A 12,107-nucleotide genomic window follows, 5' to 3' on the forward strand; every position below is an offset into this window, starting at 1 on the left:
TCGTCCCGATATCTCAATCCGTTCTCGAGATAGCGAGCTTTAAATTTCCGCGGCATCTAGTATATGGGTTGCACAACTATATCGCGTGTAACCCAGTTTTTCCCTGGAAACGCAACGTACGGTTGCTAGTGACTATAGCAAAAGAACCCGCTGACTCAACGGTTGTCACTGACCAGCGCACGCGTAACTATAGCGGGAGCCGGTTGTTGCGTAAATGCGAGAAAGAGAGGTCCGACTGATGTTGGAGAAAGACGCACCTACCTGCCACTAAAAATTACACTTCCCTTTCAACGACGATATCTCGGGAAAGGAATGTCGTATTTATACGACTCGGAGACCATATTAAAGGGAAGATTCCCACGCGTCTAACAGCGATCGATTCGAGACAGAAAAATTGGAAATTTCAATGAGTTTGGAAATTTCGAACGTATGAAAACGTTAATATTTCGGGTTTGAGAAGTTGGAAGCCTAGGATTTCGATAATTTAAAAACGTGAAAATTCAAACGCCACATATCCAAACTTGAGAATTTGGATATTCGAACACTAATTTTGAAAGTTCAGAAATTCGAGAATCCCGAGATTCGGGATTTCATTGATCGACGTTTCCAGTTTTCTAACAAGTTTCTAATAAGCTTCGTCCGAAAAATGAAAATATCAAGTTTTACTTATCGTTCGTCTCTGAATTGTCAGACAACGCTACCAGATAGATTTAGAGTAATAAACGTTCGGCCTGAATTTGACACGAGATAATATATCATTTTGCAATTGGACAGGTATCGCGTAACGGAAGGGCTTTCGTTCGAGGCATCCGCGTGTCGAATCCGCGAACAATCGATTCACGCTGCGTTCCGTTTGTTTGTGGGACGAGCTTTCGTCGCGCAGATACCCGTCGAATTAATTTGCAACGGTAGTCACGTTATAGCGGGCCATCACGAGGTCGTTAATTATCCTGCCTCGGCGCAATCAAATCTACCACACTTTCATGTTTCCAACGTTTTCAATTATTTCGAATTCTATTACTTTTGTCTTTTTTCCCTTTCTTTTTCTAATGGACAAGACTCGAAATTTCAATGAATCGAACAGTCTGACAATTGGACGATTTAACAACTTTGAAAATTTCGAGATTTTACAGTCGTAGAAAGTTTGCAAGCTTGAGGTGCAAGAGTTAAAGTCTGTCGGAGTAATTGGAAACACGGTGTTTGGTTAATCGACTCGAATGGTAATTGTTTCTGACACGGTGTTGAATGCGCTGACAACATTTCTGTTTTCAACGTGTCTGCGTGTCGTGTTTGTGCTTGATTTGAGGTTTCGAGAGTACAGCGATCATGAATGCGCGTCAGTCAACATTCCGTTCGCCAACGTGACGTTTTGTCACCGAGATTACCATTCAAACAGCTTCTTCTCGAATTTGTGTCACTCATTTGTTACTAATAAATCTAATTTTGAAGCTTCCAAAATTTAAAGCGTTCTCACGCTTGAAAACTCCAAGCTTCCAAAGATTTGGAACTTCCAAGTGCTTGAAATCCGAAAGATTGAGAAACTCCAAGCTCCCAAAATTCGAAAACCTGAAACTTTCAGGTTCAGAAATTTAAAAGCTTAAAGAGGTTGAACGAAAGTCAGTCGGGGCTGCTGGCGAAATTTAATTATACCCATCAGACGTTGCAATCCTTCCAATCTTTCACGGTCAGGCACACCAGTTTCTATCCGAGTGAGCAAATCTTCTTGTTCCTGTTTCAGTTGCACGACAATGGTAATTCGTCGCGCAAACGTATCTCAAACGGGCACCGTGACACAAAATAACCGATAACTCGATTAGGTGGCGTTGTTTGCCGAACGTGGATGGTCGTGCTTGGAACCAACTTCAACGGAAAGTATTTGTCTTCGATATCTTTGGAGATTCTCGATTCCTTTCTGCTTGATATTACAACTCAAACACGAAATTTTCTAAATTTGATTCGATAAAAATTCGATATATGGCACATGTGGTAAGGGGAATTTTGTTGTAGGAATTTGATGTAAAGAAACAAATTTTTCGGGGATTCTCAATAAACTCAAAAGTTTATTCTTGTTGGAGGTTTGATTTAGAAATTAATAGATTTTTTTTTTTAGATTTGTTACAATTACAGATTGGACATTTTACGTTTCAAATTTATTCCGTTTTTATTTTCATTTCGTTTCTTCGAGATCCGAGTTCGAAATTGGCAAAATTTTTAAGAGAAATTTTATTGCTGAGTTCTAAATTTCCTTGAAGACTTGAGTAAAATTTTTAGGAAGTTAGTGAAATTTCTCAAAAGATGATAGAGAGTTTATATTTTACATTCCTTTTTTTAACTGAGAATTTTTATAATATTTCTAGTAACTTTGTCGTAGCGTCAACATCGGACAATTTTGATACTAACAGACTCGAGCGCTCGCTCTTTGAATAGCACATTATCTTCTGTAGGTAACAGAGAATAGAGAAATCTGATTTACCAACGCAAAATTGCACCAGCTTAAAGTTTCGCACTAAAGGATGCAGTGGCAGCACCGAAAGTTCTATTGAAGGGTTTGAAATGGCGATGGATAATGCGAGGATAATGTAGGAAGTGATGATGTGGGTAAGGTGAGGAAAGGTTGTGCGTTTCGTCTCAGAGTCGCTGCCTAGACTCATCAGTGGGGCTGATGGCAGCGACTCCTTACCCCAGACGCTTGTTGTTGTAACTATTCGCTAGGATGGTCCACCCATCCTAGCGGTTCCGCACTCTGTTTGCTTAACATCGAATATCGGTTGACTTCGACGCTAGGCGCACAGCCACTTGCGGCTTGTGCAAGTTGGTGTTCGAAACTCGTACTCGAGGAACTATAGGTCGCTACACTATAATAAATCAATAACTAGATCCGAACAAGTCTCACTTACTCCTTCAGTGGTAAAGTAGTTCCATCTTAGTTATTTCTAGTTACTGTGGAAGTTTTCTCGTTTCTGTGGAAGTGACTTCGTAATTGTGTAGTCGATACAATACTGTTCCGAGAACTTAAGAAAACTGGCTGATATTGCTTCCTATAGTTATTTATACCCTCGGGATTTAGTTATTTTTCGCTTACGTTGTATTTTAACTCTTTCAAACTTTCCGAAATATTTCAGGATCGTCTATTTATTTTCTCTTCCAGTAAATTTCACGACAAATAATCTTTTTCAATCGTTCGTTTCGAAATAAATGATCAATTCGTGGAAACAAAATTCCCTAGGATTTTTCTACGCTCTGAAACTCGAGCAATTTTTTTCGATTTCTCGAATCAATCGAGGCAAATTTGCAAGTCACGGGAATGAAATTAATTTCACGGCGAGAAAGAAATAATTCCCCGAAAGTGGACAAAAGAGTTATAAAACCTCGATCGTCGAAATCAGTGGAGAATTCGCATCGACGAGCCACGTTAATGAGTGGAAATTCGATTCCTGCTATCGGTTTCCATCACGGTAGAGAAAGATGGTATCGATCATCTCGTACCAATTCCGGAGTTCATCTTCAGCAGATCCCATTACACGATTGCTCGCGCTTGTCGTATTACACGGTGCAGCTCGGAATGGTTCTCCCCCCTCTCCAGGTGAAGTTTCAGGGACATCACGACCGCTCTCACGAATAGCCAAGATGTTTCTCGAGGTTAAAAGCTTGGTTCGAGTGTCTGCTCTCGCCTAGGAGACGGCGAGTGCTGAAAAATGTAGATTCGATCGGGCCTTCGAGGCGAAGTTTAACGTAATGGAAGTAACTCGGGTTAAATCGTCGATCCGGACGGCTTTTGTACCGTGCATGCTTGATTTCGTTCGATAACGACCCTAGGGAATTTTTGTTCAATTAGAAACGTTATCGACGATATCGATAGATTTTTCTTCGAATTAAAAAAGAATTTTACAAAAAATGGCGAATGATTTTGACGCGTCATTTTCTGTATCGGACTCGAGATTGAAATTTTTGAAAATTTAATTTAAATCGCACGGGATTGCAACTAGAGCCTTGATTAAAATAGCTACGAATTCATAACTCTCTGATAAAGCGGAGAAGCGTAGCGTAGTGAGGCTAGAATTTGGAACGTGGTAATTCACGTTTATTGGAAATCGTTCTTCAGCAACTTGCGATAACTTTATATAAATTAGGAGGAAATCGCCAGAATTCAATTCGTCGAAGGAATATTCAATCCTCCGAGAACGTTGGGAATCACCGCGGACGATAATCTCGGAATTGTTCAATATACTTTTGACCCTAGCAGGTTCGTTAAGCAACAACCTAAATGTTACTAGATGACAAACATTCGTATTTCCTTCTTCTGCAACTCGCAGTCTTAACACAAAATAACCTTTTAAAATCTATTTCAAGAATCTACATTTCAAAGTTTCTAGATAACAATAATTCTCCTGCTAGACATTTCAAGTCACAGTCTAACCTAAAATGTCCATGTCCGCCTGCAGTATGCCGTCTGAAAGTCCCTAGACTTTAGAAAACTACTCGCTGGAGTGCACGTTTGAACTTTCACTTTGCTTCTCCAATTTTTCAATCGTCGTTTCTCCTTCGAAATTGGCACAACAGAGGAGGGAGAAAATAATCAAGAGGGTGGTTGGGTGTATCAGGCGGCGCGGAGAAATTGTTAACCTTTAGCTTTTCCCGCGTAACACGGCCAGTTTCTTCCGTGATGTTAATGGTTAGCGTGCGTAGGGTCAATATTGCAAGTGAAATCGTTGACGTGGCCCGCGGTGGTAACCTACCACCTTCGCCTCGTTCTCTGTCCACGGTGTTTATAACCATGACACCGTGTTCGTTACGCGGGTCATGGTTCTCCACGTATCGCGCCGATCGGATCTAGTGATTTTTCCCGCTCACCTTGCCTCCGTTCTTCCTGGCACAGGCTCGCGAAAACGTTATCCGATATCTTCCACGTTTTTTTATACATTTTCCATAAAAACGCACAAAGTTATGAATTACATGTTAAATGTAAATTGTTCTGAATTTATATGAATATACTATTATTATTAGAAAAAAAAATTATAATTATGAAACTTATTACTAGTAGAAAAACTTGAGCCTAAAACTGAACCAAATCTGAAACTCGAAACCTGTTCACTTGAAGAAATTGTAACTGTGTAAATAATGAAATAATTGAAATTATTCATATTCGCAAATATTATAAATTTCTACGTAGCTCTTCTCGATTTTTTTTTTTCTTTTTTCTTTTTAGCAATCCTCTCTCTCTCTCGCTAATGACGTAAAAATACGAACAACGTGTCCCGAGTATTTTCGCGAGCCAGTGCACCGGTCGCGTGTCTGCAAACAAGCTCTACGATGGGGAAGATGGGGAAGATTTATCGTTCTGTGGGTTTTAGGAACCGTGTGGGGAAGATTAGAGAGTTTTCCCAGTAATCGATAGATGGTACGCTGAGTGAGGTCAGTTTGGAGATTAGAGGTTGCCATTCGGTTGAACCTTGATTGAGATGATTGTTAGGCATTTGGATGTTGAACGGTTTGGGTTAGGTTTGTTTCATCGGTTGGTCATCATTTTAATTATCACCTTCTGTCGTAGATATTTGCGATTAGATCTCTCGGGCGGTGATCACGCTCTCTAGATATTCAATTAGGCAGGGGCTGACTCCTGGTATTCAATTACTTAGGCATTCGAGTGTTTGGTAATCGATTGTTCTTCTCTGCCGGACAAATATTTGAATTATCCTCTATTTGGGCTCGATTGCTATCCCCGGTATTCGTTTATTTAGAAATCCCTTAATTTACGAGACGATTAGTTTAGACGTCCGACTATTTACGTATTCCATTCCTTTCTTTTCTTTCTTTTTCTCAGATATTCGATTATCGGGCGTTCGAATTCGAATTTCTGGGCATCGGTTTGTTTGAACATTCAAATTCTTGGATTGTTTAAATACTCGCCTTTCGAAAACTCGTCTTATTTAAAGAATTCTCTGATATAAATGCTAGCTGTTAAAAAATTGCTTGAACGTAAGAGCACACGTTTCATCGCGTCCATATATTTATATATTTATATATTTTCCACTATACAAATACCCGTTATCGAGTTTATTTATTCATTGAACCTTGGGAAAATTGCGCGGGGAGGGTGAGCACGTCGATCGAATTTTTATTGAAAAATTCTATTATTCCTCTGGTTGAAAGACCACAGCATCCGCTCAGACAGAGGGTCACGGCACTGCCGCTGCACCCTCCCGTCTTTCCATTGATTTTGAACATCGTGGGTGTGTCGCTGAGCACGTGGTTCCTCCGAGTACGCTGGAAAATGTTCACCTAACCTATTCCCTTCAATGGAACCCAGTTCTATTAATTCTCATCTCACTTCTCAGTTTACCAAATTTATATCACTGTCACCAAATTTATTAAGATTATCCGTCGCTCTTCAATTTCAATTTTGCACGATCGGTATTTCAGAGCATCGCACTGAATAAACCTTTGACGAACGTTTCGGCGAACGTTGCGCGAATCGTTCACGGATTGTTCGATTCTGAAGAGAATGTTTCGATATTCAGTCATTTGGTTGATCGTTCGATTTTCTGAGAATTTCATTGGTTGTAAAATTGTATAGTTTGTCCAGAACTGAGTGAGGAATTTAATTTATTGACAAAATTCGCTCGAGCTTCGTAGCGGTGCAATTAGAAACGCATCGCATAGAAGAGAACAAAGGGACTCTCGCCATGAAATTGGAACATCTCCACGTACACTTCTGCCAAACAATGAATAGTAATGGATAGAAATTTACAGCACGGCAAAGAGGTTGGCTCGAGCCGTGTGCCCGATAGAATTTTGCTAAACGCGTCGCCTGAAGCAGGCCACACACGAAACAGGGGCGAAACACGTGGGGAAAGTCGAAGTGAAACGAGCAAGCCCATTGAAAACTTACCCTTTCGAGCATTGTGCTCGCCTAACTTTCGTCTACGCACTTGTTGTGCTGTACGTTAACTCTCTGTTGCACCAGCTCGCATCGTCAGCCACGCGAAACGAAGAAATTACAGCAAGATGTAAATTCAACGAGGGAAATCCGTGTCATGAATAGGAAACGGGGTATTTTCATTCCCTCCGCGCGTACTATGATCTTGCTCTTTTCCTTCGACACTGTAATTTACAACAGCGCGTTTCAATATCGCGTGTTCGAGAAGAGAAATCTTTCTTCTCTCTTTTTTGACGAAGGAGAAGTAAATTCTAGGAAGAGATCTGTCAACATTGCGTTAAATTTATCGCGGAGTATTAATAAACATCTTTTCAATCTTTTCGACTCTCAGAGAATAAATAAATCTCTGTTCATTTCGATATTGTAAATTTTATATTACGAAACCGTTTTACTCGAAATTTTCAGGAAAATCTTCGTGCTCTAAATACTATTCGGGGAGGGAAAAACGGCTCTCTAATTAAGCAGACTTTTCAGTTTCCATTAGGGAGATTGCATCCCAAATCTGACGCATGAAACGAATTCAACGGAATCACGAGAACGAAACTTTTAATCGTGAAAAATTACCCTTCGCCCGGAAACAAAGTTTCCAGGTTTCGCCGGCAAAGTTGCCTGTATTTCCAAATAAATATTCCAAAACCTTACTCCTCTTCGCGCAAATCGATTCCCTAAAGAGATTCCCCTCCACGAGTGTTCTCAGACGTTCGTTCGTTGAAAAACTCCTCGATTCAGCGAATGCAATCAGGCTGAGCAAATTCCTTCGTTTGGCGATAATCGTTGGAACATTGAAAAAGAAAATGGATCGTACAGCGTTGTGTGCCGAAAATTCAACAATTAAAAGTTCCTCGACGCTCGAACGATCGAACAGAGAAATCAGTTGGTCCTTCGGAACATGTTCGTGGAAACAGGAGCTTCGTGATTTGAAAACGGTGAACGTTTCGAGCGAAAGCTCGCCCTCGCCAGGAGGCAGAGAACCGTCCAACACTTCTGCCAGCCATCTCTCCCGATTCCACCCCCTCCCTGCCAACTACGTAGTGGTTTTCGGCGGCTTGGAGGCGCTGCCGTCGCCTCTCCTCTCTCTTTCACACACAGACACACACACTCACACACACACAAACGCATATCCGCAGCCTCTCTCCTCGCGAGCACATCATCCCCTCGGAAGTTTACATTTTCGCGGGCACGTTGCTGCTGGCCGCGTCTCTCCACCCTTGCGTGGCCGCTTCCGCCCTCCCCGATCCAATTTCTCGCATGGTTCTATCCGGCCAGTTTCCACCAGCGTCGCGAATTTCTACCTCTCGCCCCTTCCGGGTTTTCGTCAGTGTGTCGCTCGGTTTCCGATGGACCGTGCTGCGTCACGTGAGCCGCTTTCTCCTCGACACTCGCGTCGCCACGGCCAGAAGCGGTGGAAAAGTGTCCACGTGTGTTGACTCCTCGTTCACGGTGATAGTGCGGCTGTGAATAACGACGGTTTCGACGGGAAGTGTCGAGGTTCGGAAGCGACGTGGCTGCTCGACGGAGGAGACCTTGGGCCAGTGATCGAATCTGCGCTGCGTGTTTCACGCGAGAAACCAAACTGGGTTGGAAGGGAGCAGTGACAGTGGACAAGTGAATCGAGCGCTGGACTCGAGGAATCGCTGAAATAAGGAAAATTTCGGTTTCGCAGCGAACGTAAGGACCATAGGTTGCTATGGTGAGCTGCGCGAGGGATTGAACAGAGACACAAATTCAAAGTGTTTCAATTTTTGTTTCCGAATTTGGGTGAACCTCGCGCGTGATTCGCGGGCTGTGACTCAACGGAGAAGTTGAATGTTCAAATTGACGAATTCATCTCGAGGATAATTAGAATCTGTGACGAGGCCAAATTGTCATTTAACGAGAGGAATTTGGTAGTTAATTTGGAAGTAAGGATTTACGTTCTAATGCTAGGTTAACGAGCGTGGGTCCAACGTGTCTAATGTGGAATTAATTTCGAGTAATTCCCAGAGATCCGAGGATCCTCGGGAGAGGAATAACTCGACAAATACTCGAGCATTGCCAAAATTTCATTCTCCAAATTACGGAAACACTCGTTCTTCGACGAATCCTCAATTTCTAGCGAGTCGCCTAATTGCTGTAGAAAAGTGATCGAGCCGAATTAACTGCTGTCGACGCTCGAGTCTCGAGTGAATTTCGAGCTGAATATTTTTCTAAGAGAAGAAAAGCCAAGATCATCCAGCTGCTTCTAAGACCCGAGCATCCGAGAATGTGCTAAGACCTCTCTGTAAATCCTCTCGATAACTGACTAACTCCTCGTCTCCGAATTGATTGATGACCTCGGTAATTAATCGTGACGGCAAATCCCGTAGAATCTGCGTTCGAGGATGAAACGAGTGGACAGGCTTCCCTTTGAGAACCATATTAGCCACCGCAGCTGGAAAAGGATCAGCAGAAGGACTGGCTGAATTGGAAGGATCTCGCGCGTGATCCCGACAATTTTGCTGAAAGCTCGTGTGATCGAGCGTGCGTCTCCTCCCCTCCGTTCCGCCGCTCTCTTTTCTTCGACCGGGCGGTGTTCGGAAACCGCGACAAAATTAACATCGGGGGGAGGGGAGGGAGGATAATCAAAGCTGACAGACCGGGCTAATTAGCCACTTGACTCGACTCGATTCGAATCGTGCTGTAATTTCAATGCGCGAGAAAGACACGAGAGTGGGCGAGCAGAGGAAAATATTCCTCAGAAGGAAAATGTTGTGGAAATGTTTGGCGAGTCGAAGCTGAGAGAATTCGAGGTGAAGTGAGGAACTCGCTCGCGTGAGATTGAATTCAAACGTTTTGTGAAAATTAACGAGAGATCGTCTGCGATTTCTGTCTAATTAAAATCGGCCGAAGATGAAAGAATTTTGAAGTAAATGCTCGAAATAATACTCTAATACTGGAGGTGATTTCTAAGAGTTTCTGAGAGTGAGGAGCTTCGATTGCTACTACATATAAAATGGAGGGGAGAGTCGTTGAAATGAACGACAACTGTTCGAGGAGAAACTGGAAGTTTATGAAAATCGACCGAGGCTCGAGCTAGTTATTGGCGAAGAAACGTTTGATGGAGAGGCGAACGAGTAAGAAGCTTGCGAGCAATTGCTTCCTCCTGAGCTGAGGATGGAATTCGTTGGAATTAATTCGAGGATCTTGAATCTCGAAGAGAAAGCGAAACAAAATTCTGCCTGAACGTAAAGAGACAGGGTATACTACGAAACTGTCATTTAACACTCGACTAGTTCGATTTTACTACGATAAGCATTAACAAAAGATGTTCAGAAAGAGTAAATTGTTGTGTACCAAAAAAAAAAATTACCATTAAACCTAGTCCAACTGGGGAGGGAGGGGCCCAATCGAACAACGTGACCAACTAAGTAATAACAACATAACAGACCATCTTTAACCAAATTTTTAACCAATCCATCGCACAGTGTTTCACCTTACCCGCGAGAAACAGCACTCATCAGGACCAAGAAACCTGCCACTCTCATCAGACCAACGCCTAGACCAAAACAACCAATCCTCGTTGTTCAAAAATGTTCAAAGCTTCAACCAACGCAAACGTCGTTCGACAGTATTGTACGATACAGATCTTGAGAAGAGAACTGTGGTGGAATTCGATGGGAAATAGTGTTTAACGGCCTAGTTTCAACAACCACAAAGTGACTTAGCCAAATTGCTCGAGGATGAGCGAGCTGGTGTCTACCAATAGAAGAGATATTTTCGTTGAGAGATTATTGTTGATTGTTTGGCTGTTGGAACGTGACGCGGAGTTGCGGAAGAGGTGAAGAGGAAAAGGGCTGGCAACGGAGGAGGATGGGTCAGGACTGGTGTGCACGTAGGAGGAAACGTTCTAGCAGCGGTTGCTGCCCCTGTGGACCACGTGTTCATCCCTCAAGTAGGTTAGTGAGAGACAGGGCTAGAATTTTTAGTGTCTCTGAACGCGTCTGAGTTAATTATGGCCCGTATGTGAAACTTGGCAATGTTTGGACGTTTCTCGAGCGATTGTTTAAAGAAATTATCGGAGGATCGAGCTCCTGGGCGTGACAGAGTTTAGAATTTAGATAAATTGAAGTCTGGTCGGCTGCTGTTCTCGAATATCTAGCGTACTGGAAGTTTAAAGCCAAGCTAACGTTGAACGAAGTCATACTATATATTTCTTGGGCGAACGGAGAGAACGTAGGTGTGTCTCAGACAGTGTAAAACTTTGTATTCACGGTAGAAAGCGATATTAATTATTTGGCAACTTGGTATCTGACAGACAGACACTTCGACGCCTCATCTTCAGAAGGACAGAGGTCTGTCGTCAGTGTTTTAAGACACTCTGAAATTGAAATTTGTTTTTTAAAGTAGATGAGCGTCCGAGAAGACTCTTTCAGTCGGAAGGTCGAATGGCTTTCGCATGTCAAATGGAACGTGTGTCGTGGTGTGTGCAAGGGAACTTCGAAAACATTTTTCGTCAAGCTTAGGGGGCACTCGTGAATAATTGCTGAGCCATGTGAGTTCTAAAAAGCTTGCGAGCCACAATTTCAAATATTCAGAGAATAATTCTCGAATTAAAATTACGATGTTGAACGAACTAGAAAGAACAAGCTGGAATGAAAATTAAACATCAAAATGTATTTAAAGTATGTAATATTCTTCTTGTCTCTTGACAATCAACGTCAATTAGTTATGATTCGAAATTACCAATTATAGTCATTTCGTGACAACATGTTGTATTTTTCTAGACAAATATCACGACGAGATGAACGAAAGTGCTAGGCAGAAAGGAATAGTTTAAAAAAAAAAAGAATTCAGTTGCTCTTTCTTATCGTGTTGAATTGTTTAATTTAGATTTCTAGTGCGTTCTTCTCTCCTTCTTTCATATTCACTTCTAGAGAAGCATTGTAAAATAAATGAAAAATCATATAAATTTTTCGTTAATACTTTAAAATATTTGAACGTAATTTCAAAATTTTCCAAACGAGAAACGTGGAACTGGGCCGGAGGTAAATTTTAAAATCACCAGCAGAAGAAGCTAAGAAATGCTTGAAATTAACTCCAAAGTTCCAAAATTTCACGTGAAACTCGTGAAACTTGTTAGACGTCGGACTGAACGTCAAAGTCGCGCGGGGAATGCGCCGGCGTACGTTCCACTTATCAATTTTCGTGGACT

At 42.1% G+C, this 12,107-nt stretch overlaps 1 long non-coding RNA gene across 1 annotated transcript; it reads left to right on the top strand.

The window, feature by feature from the left end:
* Window positions 1-8,668: 8,668 nt before the first annotated feature.
* LOC122531655 lies at window positions 8,669-10,239 on the top strand. The gene is made up of 2 exons (XR_006307351.1): window positions 8,669-8,708; window positions 8,740-10,239. It is a non-coding gene; the product is annotated as an uncharacterized LOC122531655 (long non-coding RNA).
* The last annotated feature ends 1,868 nt before the right edge of the window (window positions 10,240-12,107 follow it).

This window comes from Frieseomelitta varia, unplaced genomic scaffold (assembly GCF_011392965.1).
Source record: "Frieseomelitta varia isolate USP_RPSP 00005682 unplaced genomic scaffold, Fvar_1.2 scaffold_410, whole genome shotgun sequence".
Lineage (NCBI taxonomy): Eukaryota > Metazoa > Arthropoda > Insecta > Hymenoptera > Apidae > Frieseomelitta > Frieseomelitta varia.